Here is a 14,871-nt window from a genome sequence, read left to right as displayed (position 1 = left end):
TCTTCCAAGTTGCTAAGCCTTTCTCCCTACTACCTGCCTGTTCTATGGCCTGTCTCCTTCTGACCTCTTGACTCCTAAATTCTGGTGTAGGAGGGGTCGTGTCACGTGTGTTACACTGTGGTTGGAAAGTTCCAGAAACCTGTGTGTGAGTATGTGTGCATGTGTGTGTATGGTCACGAGGCGCTGTCGTGTGCCTATAAAGCATTCCTTGAGTTAAGAGTGTGTAAGCATGTTTAGCATTGCTCGATTCTCGCAGACACAATACCTTCTCATCATCTGACTTCCTGTTTCTATCTGTCTCTCTGTCAATCTATTTATCTATTTATCTATTATGATTTGTAATTATAATATGGAGACCTGACACTCCGTACACAGATTCATAGAATTTTTAATTTCCTAAGGGAGGCTGACCCCTTAAAAAATCATGGATGGAAAATTGTATATAATAGAAGACCTTTCCAGTAACCAAACGGACTCACTTGGGAAATGTCATTCAAATTTTTCCCTATTTCTGGCCATTTATATTATTGGGAGGGGGACTGACCCGTCTGAGAATCATTTAGGTGTTCATGCTTCGCAAATATTGCATTATGGATGAGAATCTATTGTACAACATACACTAACAAGTCGAAGCCATAGATGCCCTCCTTTCACTATTTCAGAGAGTTCGTAATCTTGTGTGGAGGGTGATCCCCATAAAAATAATGACTGGAATCCTGGATGTAGTGGAAAACTTGCTGCGTAAGCAGACGAACTCACCTAGAATGTTTCACTGAGATCTTTCTCCTATTTCCGATTTTTTTTTTTTTTTGGTAGCGGTTAACCACCCCATGAATCATGGGGGGGGGGGGGAGTCATGCTACCTTAATTTCGATGTACAGTTTCTTCTTGTGCATTCAGAGAAAAAATGGAAACTGCATACCTAATCCTGTAATATGTATGACAAAATAGTTGAAAGCCATCTGCTCCCTTTCCCGTATTTCTGATCTTTTTTATTTTTGACAGGAGGCTGACCCCCCAGGAATCACTGGGGTTCACACTCTCCAAATATCGCATTACGGATGAGAACCCATCGTACAACTTGTAGGCTACTAATATATCAAAGCCATATGTCCTCCTTTCACTTTTTCTGAGAATTTTTGATTAGGTGAAAGGGGGCTGACCCCCATAGAAGTCAAGGGTGAAAATCTGTATATAATGGAAGACTATTGGATTAACCAGACAAATTCGCTTGTAATGTTCCTTTCTAATATTGTCCCCATTTCTGATCGTTTTTATTTTTGGGAGGGGGAGGTCTGAAACAATGAGGGTGAGGTCACGCTCCTCAAATGTCGCATTATGGATGAGAGTCCATTGTACATCATGTACTAAGATATCAAAGTCATGTCTGCCCTCCCTTCACTTTGATAATTATATATTTGGATAGGCGAGGCTGAAACGCCATAAAAATCGTGGTTAGGAAACTGTCTAGTGTGAAAAACTTTTCCTGAACCCGACGAACTCAGCTGGGAAGTTTCATTCAAATCCATTAAATAGCCTAGGAGGAGTCAAAGCGCGCATGCGCGCGCGCACACACACACACACACACACACACACACACACACACACACACACACACACACACACACACACACACACACACACACACACACACACAGCCTGAGTATAGACCAACTGTATAGGAAGGGTTGCTGAAAATGATACCATCGTAATTCGCTGGATTGATAAAAATAATAAAAACACATAGGCAATGCTACGCTGTTGCAACCATCCACCTGACCAAGCACATACCCCCCACCTCCCTGCACACCTAACCAAGCACATTACGGCCCTCACCCCCTCAATCATTTCTTTTAAAGGTGTACGTAAGGAGAACGTCTTGAGGACACATGACCTGGGCCTTTCAGATTACTTGCACAGGTTGCATCGATTTTTTTTTTTTTTACCTATCATTATTTTCATAAAACTACTTAAGACACAGCATTCTACCAATCAAAAGGCACCAGGTCACCATAAGACACAAAACCATGTGAAATTTCATGACTCTAGTGAATACTTTCTGAGTTCTGGCCTAGAAACGAAGTCTATATGCCCGGCCAACCGCCCTGCCGCCCAACTCAACGAACAGACACCTATTGATACCAGTGATAAAAATACCTTCCTCTAACTTTATGAGGTGACGGGTAATAATAAAAATAATAATGATGATGATGATAATAATAATAATAATAATAATAATAATGTACTAATTATTATTATTATTATTATTATTATTATTATTATTATTATTATCATCTTGTCTGTGTCTTTTAAGTGTGGTGCATGGGATCATCACAGGGATATTAAAGCAACAATCCAGTAACAATAAAACATTTATTCGTATACATGTACAAACGAGATCAGAATAATATCAGTTATCAGATCTGCCTTAGCTTGTGATCATTACTCGCTAAACATTCATTCTTGCTTCAGTAGATTTCATCGTAAATAAGACATCCTGTTGTCTTTAATAATGCACTGAAGAACGGCTGAAATGCGTGAAGTGTGTATTATGTTTCTTGAAAATAATGTGTACAGGGTTGTAAAAAAAAAAAAAAAAAAACTGTGTGCCTTAGGAAAACGGGAGATGTGGCGGTGTGAGGTGAGACTGAGATGTGTGTGTGTGAGGTGTGGCAGTTTGTGATGTAGTTGAGTATGTTGTGATAGTGTCTGGTATTACAGTGTGCGGTGCTGCAGTGTGGGTTACGGTAAAGTTTGATGTGGCAGAGCGTGAAGTGGTAGTGGATCATTTGGTAGTGTATGTTGTGGGAGAGTGCGGTGTGGTAGTGTTTGGTGTGACAGTGTCTTGTGTGAGTGGGATGAGGTACTGTGCGTAGTGGTAGTAAGTGGTGTGGTAGTGTGTGGTGATATAAGTGTGTGTGATGTGGTAGTGTGTGCTACGTAAGGCAGTGTGTTGTGATAGTGTTTGATATTGTGGTGTGACGTGTGGTAGATTGTGGTGTAACTCAAAGGTGTGTGTGAGGTGAGGCAGAGTGTGGTATGACTCTAGAATGTGTATAAGGTGTGGTAATGTGTGGTGTGGCTGTGTATGATGTGATGAGGTAAAGAGAGCGTGTGTTGTGGCATTGTGAAGTTGTAAGCTACTCGAGGTTGTGGCAGTGTGTGGTACAAGGGTGAGATGCAGCAGTGTGTGTGTGTGTGTGTGTGTGTGTGTGTGAGAGAGAGAGAGAGAGAGAGAGAGAGAGAGAGAGAAGGAACCGACTGAGACGGGCAAATGGGGAATGCAGGGAACAGAAAAGCCATAGTGAGGCAGACACTGCTAAACGTCAAACAGCCACACCTCACACTGTCACACCTCAAACATACTTCACACAGTCACACCTCACGTCACTGCACATCACACACACTTCATACTGCCACATCTCACACTACCACACACAACACACTCCTCACACTGTCACAACTCGCACTGCTACAAGTCACACTCCTGTCCCTCACACTGCCACACCTCATACTGCCTCACCTCACACTGTTTCATTTCACACACATGTCATATTGCCACATCTCACACTGTCACAAATCATAGTACCACCTCACACTGCCTGACCACACACACACACACACACACACACACACACACACACACACACACACACACACACACACACACACACACAACACTACCACACTTTACATTAACTGCTCTCTCTCTCTCTCTCTCTCTCTCTCTCTCTCTCTCTCTCGCTTTCTCCGTGCTCACGTTTTCAGTCATCCTCCCATCTGATTACCATAAGCACTGAAGACCAAATTTGTCTATTATTACCATCATCATCATCATCATAATCATCAGTTATCATCATTTCTGTCATAATCATCATCATCATCATCATCACTGCCATCATATTCCCATTATCTTATATGCAGGAGAATAGGTTAAGAATTATGATCCTCTTGAAGTGTAAGCCAAGATATGGCCTTCTGTTATTGCGTATGAAAAGCATGTGGCCAAATAGTGTATGTCTGGCCACCCTCGCCATCTTGGGTCCATATTTATACATCTCGTACACCAGTATTCTCACGAGCTTGGTACGCTTCCAAACGCATTTTCTTTAGTGAATTGATTGACATATATTGATATTTTCTAGTATTATTTATATTTACTAATACAGACATACTTTGTCAAAATAACATAAAAGAGAATAATATGCACAGTACTCAGACTATACTCCTTTAACCTTAACTTGTCCCAGATTTACGTCCTCTTGCAGCTTTGTTCACATAGTTCAGTGACAGAAAATAAGACAGTTATACGTCTCTACATTTTCTTTACAACACTTCTTCATGACTAGCATTGTAATACAGTGTTAGTCCATTGTTATAACTCGACATTCAAGACGGGGAAATGTCAATTTCAGGCCATGTTAGAGTATAAAGGATATAGTTAGGAAAAGGCGCCATGAAACTACCTTAGCCTACACAAATGCTGGCCTTAGAAGCTTGATATGTACAGTTGCGGCCAATAGTCCCCTTACAGTGTCCTCTACAGTGTCCAGATCCAATCACACCTTCCTGAACTAATCCAGCCTCTCATGCTAGGATAAACTACAATAATCTTTTTCACGTAACTTCAAACATATTTATCTAGAAAAGTATGCCACAGAATACTGACATCATTAACCCTCTATATGCGGAACAACTCTAGTACTGCACTGCAACTAACATCAGACTATTTAATCTTGCTTAGAGTGAGTGTAGGAGCCTGAGAGTGTTAGCAGTAATAATATGTTCATTATCTTAGAGCCACAGTATTGTAGAGGAAGTTTTGACGGGACTGTACGATTATATTTACAATATTATAATGCACTGTAACAATTTTTCGACACAAAAGTTGCTATATTATAATGTCCAAGAATATTTACATTATGATTTAACAGACTTGTTTGGGTTATATACACTATAATATAAACAGAAACATTGCATCCATATAGAAAAACTTATACCTTCGGCTGACGCATTAAACTGTCTTCATTTAGTTCTGGTGGGAAACATTCTAGAAGTTAAAGTGTTGGAAATTGTCTCGGTTAACCCATGGGATGGTCAAGGCTAATTCAGTTGTATAAAACAGTCTCAACAAACGCCTTCACTAGTGCACCGAACGAAGGCATTTGCTCCCCGTGGAGGTGCGGTGGCTTTGCCTGCACAGGGGCACATGTTGCCAAAAAAACCCTTCCTCTGAGAGCACCAGTCAGTTCTCTCTCTCTCTCTCTCTGACACACACACACACACACACACACACACACACACACACACACACACACACACACACACACACACACACACACACACACACACACACATGCAGAAAACTCTAGGCACCCTGCCACCCAGATTTCACCCAACGAGACTATCACGGGAGCAAGAAGTTGGCCTAAACTCCCTCGCCGAAAACATCAGTGTGGAACATCTCGAGTTGTAGGCTACTGTGCTCCAGTGGCTGCATGTGCAACGCTTCGTCAAAATCGTTTTGCAAGGCCAGAACTTGGTTATATACACATATACAAACTCAACGTTAGTAATACGAGTACAATATTTGATGTAGCCTGAATAAAATACCAAATTGCGTCCATGGCAGCGAAAGAGTTAAAACTGTGTTTATTGTGAGACTACAGCAGCTTCGGCCCGGCTTGGACCCGCCTCGGGAATAAGTGGATGTAATTTCTTCCATCTGAGCAATTAACGGCACTGAAAAATTCAAGGCCTAGGGTAAGAATGATATACATAGAATGTACAGATGATTCGTAAACTGAGATTCATTTTATCGTTACAGCCTTGGTTTGACAGTGGTAGTGATAATGGTGTTGGTGTTGCTGGTGGCAGTGGTACTGGTGGCGTTGATGATGGTCGTGTTGATGACAGTGGTGCTAATGATAATGGTAGCGATGATGGTGATGGTGGTGATGATAGTAGTAATCATAATAGTGATGATGATGATCATGATAATGATGATGACAGTGGTGAAGTGATGAAGGATGACAGTGGTAGTGATGATAGAGGTATTTATGACAATGATATTAATGATGGTGGTAGTGATGATAGAGGTATTTATGACACTGATATTAATGATGGTGGTAGTGATGACAGAGGTATTTATGACACTGATATTAATGATGGTGGTAGTGATGACAGAGTGTATTTATGACACTGATATTAATGATGGTGGTAGTGATGATAGAGGTATTTATGACACTGATATTAATGATGGTGGTAGTGATGACAGAGGTATTTATGACACTGATATTAATGATGGTGGTAGTGATGACAGAGGTATTTATGACACTGATATTAATGATGGTGGTAGTGATGATAGAGGTATTTATGACACTGATATTAATGATGGTGGTAGTGATGATAGAGGTATTTATGACACTGATATTAATGATGGTGGTAGTGATGACAGAGGTATTTATGACACTGATATTAATGATGGTGGTAGTGATGACAGAGGTATTTATGACACTGATATTAATGATGGTGGTAGTGATGATAGAGGTATTTATGACACTGATATTGATGACGGTGGTAGTGATGATAGAGGTATTTATGACACTGATATTAATGATGGTGGTGGTGATGAATGTGTGACGGATGAATGTGACTCGGTTATATATATGAAAATTTCATTGATGTGCTGAGTAATACTTATGCTGTATAAGAGTGCTGCAAGTGTTTGGAGGAATATTCTGATTATATCAAAACTATAAAGATGTATTTTGAAGTACATAATATATACAAAAATACTGCCAGGCTTTCATGTAGCTAAACTATTCTTTAGTATTATAGTCCTTGATATCTGTCATATGCTAAATAATTGAAAATTTGTAATTGGTATTCTGATTTTTAAAAATATTACAACTAAGATTTGACTTATACAATGGATATCACACTCCCACTTGCCACTGTTATGAATGAGATGAGTAGGATCCACAAGCAGGTATAATCATAATTATGAAAAGTACAATTACGGTAAGAGTTGCCAGCGATAATGGAACACACTACCATGCACTCAGAGCGAATTCGCTACATTATTTGTTACTTGGTTAGTCCTTAAATATTCTCCAAAGATGGTTTGGAGGTTATTACAAGAATATATAAATTTTTACACACACACACACACACACACACACACACACACACATATATATATATATATATATATATATATATATATATATATATATATATATATATATATAATAAGCTTATTTCACTTTTTAGCTATATACATATAAGCTATTTACTATTCATTGTCAAGGAAAGTTTGAAAGGTTTATACAAGATTACTGAAAAATATATTCATTGGGAACTATGATACTTTTCAGCATCATCAACCTACTGTGTCTCCACATTGATTCGTCCGCCAGCAACCTCCGAGCATCACCCCCAGTGCTCCTGGTTGATGGAGGTGCTGGGAAGGCTCAATGTTGGTCATCAACATCAACAGCATCGTTTTCTCTGTCATATTCCCAGTATTATAAACGGTTTGGAAAGGGCAAGGCAAGCTCAAAAAGTTTGATGACAATTTCCGAAGCACCAGACAAAGACAAAACGTGGTTGGTATCACCGTAAAGTATCTGGCAGTACTGTGTTGTGGGGGATGCTGGCTATTCACTCAAGCCTTCCTATGAATTCATCCTCTCAGCCTCAGGGGAAGGGTTACATGTTTTGTTCTGGTTAAAGTCAAACGACTGGACTTACCAATGGAAATACTCCCAAGGTTTGAAGATTATGCCTAATGTATGTACGTGTGTGTGTGTGTGTGTGTGTGTGTGTGTGTGTGTGTGTGTGTGTGTGTGTGTGTGTGTGTGTGTGTGTGTGTGTGTGTGTTCTTTAGCTCTTTCCATGTGATATTCAGACTTCGATACTTTTGTGGCACCATCAGCAGACGATTTTATTCAGCACATAGAAGCCTTTCGGTGTCAGTAAAGTACAGCCTCTATAAACCGTTCACAGCTTTGGCATGGCATTCTAATTACCCACTTGATTTGGCGCAGAGAAGCCCCATGAAGCCGAAGAGTATAATTTGGTCACAAGGTTGGCGGTCACAGTGTGGGGTCGGATTCACGAACTTCCCACTAAATCCCTGTCCTGACTCTGACTGGTTCTCTCACCAAAGACAAGAAAAGGACAGTACCAGTATATGAATGGTATATTTTTTCTGTATAGTCTAAATCAGTTATTTGGTTGATATTCTTTAACTTTTGAATTACCATGTGCTGTGTGTTTTATTTGTTGGTGGAAGTAAACTACCCATCCATATACCTACTGCTCTGTTGTCATACTTGCAAAAATAAATTCTTGTTAGGGGAGTCAAATGATCATTATCCTACTCCTAGTTTTTGTATCGTTCATGGTCATATATATTTTTTCCAGTTTGCCATCCATACAGTGGATTCTGTTCTCCTCACTTAACCCTGTGGCCATGACGACAATTGTAATTATATTCTCGCTACCGCCAGGCGAGTTCATTCAATTTGGAATTGATCTCTTTGCCATAGCCCATAAGATTTAAGAACGGGCTCAGCTACCTCTATGACGATGTTAAAAAAAACAAAAAACAACGAATTTAATGTTGATTACGTCAGAAAATTTCATGCAGTTCAGGAGTGGCCACTCGTTGTTTACGATTTAAGGAGGCTTCCAGCACCTCTTCCACATCAGTATATTTAAGTATCTTGTGTACTGTTATAATCTTGTATGTTATTATGGAATATGTTGATATGAAAGAAATACACAACATATTTAATGCGAGAGAATAGTAATTAGCTGTGTTACTGTAAATGTATCGTAAGGAAGAGATGCCAGAATGTCTCCGTAGCCAGCACCCCTTCCTCACCGGGTTATTTCTGTATCTGGTACGTTAGTATACCTTTGTATGTTGTCTATGAAATCAATTTTAATATAAAATAATTATAAATGGGATACCTGAGAACAACAGTAAGATGCACTAGGTAAAAAATAAATCTCTAAGGAAGAGGTGCTAGAATGCCTCCTAAGTCAGCAACTTGCCCTTACTAGTTGCTTTCTGTTTTTGTTTATGGAGCACATGTCGACATGAAATATATATATATATATATATATATATATGAAATAAAAAAATGCAAAATACAAGCAACTCGCTAAAGAAGAGGTAATTGAAAGTCTCCCAAGACAACGAGAATATTGGCCTTGATATTAAGCTGTATATATAATACTGTGCCGTCTTCCTGCTGGCTTTGGGATTTAGCAACATCTCATCCTCAGAGCCTTGTTTTGCATATCGTTCCTTCATATCAGCTTGTATGCAAACTATGTCGATGTTAAACTAATAAAATCTAGAAAGACAACATTTGCCAGCAATAACGACATTTTCCAAAGTTTGCTTCTTATATATAAATACATATTTGCTTATACTTGCAACTCAAAAAAAAAAAAAAAAAAAAAAAAAGCTAAAAGGCACAATCGAATCGAACTCTCCCCGTCCCTTGACAGCGGTCGAACCTGAATAGAACCTGTGTCTGTACTGGAATGGTTGTTTTGGCGTCTGGTGTTTCCACCCCTGCATTTTGGGGTTCCACGCACATCATTCTACTATTTTTTTTTTTTTTTTCAAACTAATTTAAAAGGTTTAATCAGAAAAACATGGGTATCAGGCCCAGTGTGTACATTCAATTGGTTTATGGCCAATCAGCCTTGATTTAAAGCCATGAGGCTGTGCCACCGAACGTTAATATTACCAATTAAAAAGAAAAAAAAAATCCTTTGGGAAATGTAACAGAACAGGCTGCAATAACCTCGAACACTTATCCTTTCAAGTACAATGATGTATTGTTAATTTTAATCTGGCATTCATCAGACAATATTATTTAACACCGGAGTAGCCTAGCCTCGTGTGTGGGTACAAGTGCAGTGTACAGAAATAAAGTAGTGAGGAAGATTACGTCAGGGAGTCTCCGAAGACTACGACATTACAAGCCATTGGTACAGCCTCAATGACAGTTGAGACTCAACCTATAATTCTGACTTCAGTCTTTCAGCCTTGGAACTTAAGTTTGTGTAATATTCTTGCTCTCTCCTAACGATTTCACTCGATTTAAAAAAGACTACCGTAGGTGAAGGAGTTAGATATAGCATGTTATTAAACCCTTCAGTACGAAAGTCTCACTCAAGTCGAATAAAATCGTCTGTAGATAGCAAGAACATGTTGAAAAAAGCACCATAGCGAAGGGGCTGAAGGATTTCACAACGAACCAAGATCAGCTACTGGTGGCTTCAAGCTGCTACTGTACGAGTGGATTGCACGAACAACAGTGTCACGGTGAAGGCTTGCATTTGTATGTAGTAAAGCTTCAAACTAAACACTGGGTCACAGGCGCTGGTTTGCTGTGAATCCCTGGCCACAATTTTCCTTCAGCCAGTGGTGGGGGTAAAGAAAGAGCAGGTACGGTGATTCGCCAGTGTCAAATGAGATAAGGGTGATAATCATGTGTGTCCTAAAACTATTTGTAACTTTATTTACATGGCGCTTACCTTACTAATGAGTTGTATAGCATTATTATTATTATTACTATTATTATTATTATTATTACTATTATTTACATAGATATAGACATCTATGTACAGGTTGATAAGGAACTTTGTACTTACATATACAATTAAATTCTATATATAAATAGGATACATTTATCATATTATTAGCGCTTCGCTCATACGGCCTCAGTATTATTATTGACTAACACCAGCCATTTTCATTCAGGAGTTAGAGGAGTAACTAAGACAGTTTTTAATCCTTTTCCTGCCAGGCATTGACTTTTTCTGAATAAAAGCATCTTGCAATAGCTTCAGTAAAACCCCACGTATGTTCTTTGTCCGAAAAAAAGTAAACATCTACATTATACAATGACTTTTTTTTTGGCTACCTCCAGGCGATTTCAAACAGTTTGGGAAAGACCCATGGTATTAAAAGACTTGATGAAGGCATGATCTAACACCTCTCGTTCGAGAAATGTCTCCTAAGCTGAATAAAGTCGAGAGGAAGCAGCAAGACTGAATAAAATATGTTGTGATGTCAGTAAAAGGATGCAGTGGTGGCACATACTTAACGGTGACGCCTGGTGGTCTGTTGGTACAAGGCCGCCACTCGCCGTCAAAGTTCTGTGCTTGCAGCTTCTGTGTGAATCCCGTGGAAGCATGTTTTTTTTTTTTTTCTTTCATGTAGCGGCATCAAGGGAGAGGGATGGTCACCTACCCATATTGTTCTTCAACAAGATGACGGCCTTCTACATTCATTGCTCCACTGCCAAAAAATGTTCATTTGAATTAGGAGATATTTTGGAACTGGAAGGGTTAGATATTACCTCTTTCACCTCTTTGCTACTAAAACACATTCCCAAGCCATTGATTATCATTGACTGATGACAAAATTAAAAATAAACATGACCTTATCGTACTAGAAGGGTGAAATGATCGATAGTGCAGTACCCAGCCTTGTACCATTAAACCTCAGACATAATAAGCTGACACTGGTTGATATATATATATATATATATATATATATATATATATATATATATATATATATATATATATATATATAATAATCTGACACTGGTTGATTATATATATATATATATATATATATATATATATATATATATATATATATATATATATATATATACCAGTAACGTTCGGTTTATGAGCACGTAACGAGCAAGCGAGCGTTTATACATATGCTTTTCATCATAATTTCATCATGTTATAAACATTCAACATGGCACGTGTTTTCGACAACACATAAGCTTTCATGGCGCTGGATGCGCATATAGCGAGGCGCCGTAGCATTTGTCACACAGGCAATGTTCAGTTCTCTTCTCTCTACTTGTCATGTCAATAAACTGCGTCGGTAAATGCTTTGCTATTGACTGAATAATAAAACCCAGAAAGTGGGCGATTACCCTTACTGATTTCACCCCCAAACATAGAAAAACGTTCATGTAAAGTTATGAGCGTAATATCCGATGTTTCATTGTTAGAATTCATGAAAGAAAACAGTGTTACAAGAGGAAATTTTTTATAAATCGATTTCATGGTGGAGCATGTCAACTGAAGTTCTCGGTACATTCTCTTAGAAAGCTGGGATTCCAAGTGGTTTCATGAGTAAATATATAGCTAAAAACAAAATCTATTGAACGTATCTACTACCTGCTGAAAGAATCTCTACTCTATCTCATATAATAGAAAAACTATCAATCTCTGAATACCACCACGGTCGGGCCATGTCATGTCGGGCCAGGCCGGGTCGTGTCAGGCCGGTTGTTTTGGGTCACTCATTTCTCAGCTGAACGTAAACATCACTTCACTGCGCTTGCTCGGTTCGCTCGCTGCGCTCACTCTATTGTAATAATTATTCTTTGAAGCTGATTTGTAACATTTGGCGGTGAATAATCATAATAATTATAGTAATACTAATACTAATATTAATAATAATAGTAATAACTTTTATTGGTAGTAAGTGGAGGCGCTCAACATCCACTCACTCTCGGGTGTCTGTCCTTTCCTTTCATCCTTCCTTCTTTCTTTCCTTCCGCTTCTGTCGTTCTTCATTGTTTCCTCGTCATTCTGCTTACGGGTGACTAAACATTCCCTCTTCTATCTGTCTTTCTTTCATTCTTTCCTCTTCCTTCTGCCTATGGGTGACTCTACACTGAATGACAGGCCAAATGGTTTTCTGTACACCAGGAAACTATTTACTATGCGGGGTGGTAACAAAATAACCAAATTATGGCGTCTGGTGGTTTAGTGGGTAATTACGGCACTCCAATCGGATTACGCCGGTGGAGGTTTATATCCAAGGGATGATTGGGGTTTACTGCTCACGTAATGCCACTCAGGGATGAGTAAGGCTGGCCACTCTCATCTTAAATGTCAGGATCAACTTGCCTAGCCCCGGGCTCCTACGCTCCTCATGGGGCAACGTAAGATTGGATGACGGATGGATGGATAACTATTATTATTATTGTTATTATTATTATTATTAGAACTCTCCTCCTCCTCATCATCATCATCGCAACCATTATCCTTACTCTCAGAAGCTCATTCTGATCAGGCTGAGTGCGTCTACCACATCTCCCTTGAAACTTATTTTGACGCTACACACTGATAATTTCTTCTTTGTTGTGCATATCATTTGTACTCGTTCACTCCCATCGCATATTTCTGCTGCAACCACAGGGGCTGCCAAATATAATGCTTGTTCTTAACTGTCACTCCCTTTCTCCATCACTCATTCAGAATCGTTGTACATTCTTGAACAATAGGGTTCAGGCCTAACGGAAGGAGTGCTAGTATAACGAAATTTGTAAACTAGGAGGCATCCCCTCGAGCGGGATTTCAGGCAAGGTGGGACCCCCGAGGGCTACCCCCCACCGGGGTGGTAGCCACCAAGTTTCCCACCCAAAAATGTTAGGCACGGCCTAGTAGTAGTAGTACAAAAGATCCTTTACAAGTAAGGGAAAAATCGTCTGTTGCAGCAGGAATAAGCAAAGAACTACGTCACTGGTTTCAAGGTATTGATCTGTTCTTGATTTCTTGCTGCCTGTAGAAGGTTTTATTCAGTTTTCCAACAAGCTCTTGGAATGAAGGGGTTAAAGCAGTCTCCATCAACCCTTCACTACAAGAGGCCTCCCCCAGCCTGCATAAAACTGTCAGGCAGTAGCAAGATTCAAAGGCAAGTGCAGGAGGGATGTAACAGAGATGCGGAATCATATGGCGCTTCGCTAAAATGAACCATCTTGCGTACGAAAATCCACCTGGCTGCTCCTAGAGATAATCCTACATCTAGAAATTAAATATTATTTGTTCAGTTAAATTAGCATTAGTCTTTTTCCACTAGAATTCTGTTTTCCTCAGCTTAATTTCCACTTTTTTTTTTCTCCTCAACATCTCTCTTCAACACTAATTCGTTTTCTTTCATTATTCTGTTTGTCTCTCATTATTATCTGTTCACTTTCACTTTTCTTCTCCCATGCTTCTGTTTATTTTTGTAACTTTTTCCTCTCCTTCTCTCCCGTTAGTTTTCATTTTCCCTTCTCTCCCTTCCGGCTTTCTCTTCCTTACAATCAGACTCCCTTTCTTTGTTTTTCCTATCTTTCATTCTTCGTATTCTTTCTTTCTCCTCTTTTTGTTTCTCGTCCGTACTCCTTTTTTCTTTTTTCTCCTCTGGTCATTATTTTTCCCCTCTCTTTTATTGTTTTCAGTTTTTCTTTCAGTTTTCCTTGCTTACTCTTTTCCCACTTCTCCGAAATCATTTCTTTTATTTCCCTCTTCTTTCTCTTGTGTTTCCTCCTCTTCTTTGACCTCTGTCTCCCTCTCCGTCTCCATCTTATCCCTCGTGCAGTTGTCTTTCTTCGCAATCTTTCCCCCATCTTCCGGTTCCCTCAGGCTGTGCATCTCCAACACCACCTCCCCCACTTTCTCCTCCACTGCCGCGTCTCCAACATACCCCACCATCCTTTCCCCAGCTTCACCAAACTCCAATGTTCCTAGTTTCCCGTCTTCCCCCACCTCCTCCACCACATCTCCAACATCCTCCCTCGAGCCCCCAGAATCCTCCTCCACCACAGTCCTGCTCTCCACCACCCCACTTCGACCCTCCGCCACTGGAGAGGTTCGGCCCCCCACATCAGCGCCCCCCTTCCCCCTCTTCCCCCACTGCACTGATAGCAGCCCCCCCTTCGGCACGGATGATGTCTTGCTGAGGCGGAGTATGCTGGAGCTGGTCTTGAACTGGGAACCCTGTGGGCGAGGAGGAGAAAGTTTGCGTCATTACCATAC

This window comes from Coenobita brevimanus, chromosome 57 (genome assembly GCF_032717465.1).
Source record: "Coenobita brevimanus isolate Jiangsu-jjx chromosome 57, ASM3271746v2, whole genome shotgun sequence".
Classification (NCBI taxonomy): domain Eukaryota; kingdom Metazoa; phylum Arthropoda; class Malacostraca; order Decapoda; family Coenobitidae; genus Coenobita; species Coenobita brevimanus.
The sequence above is the reverse complement of the archived record's forward strand: the minus strand, read 5'-3'. Positions refer to the sequence as shown.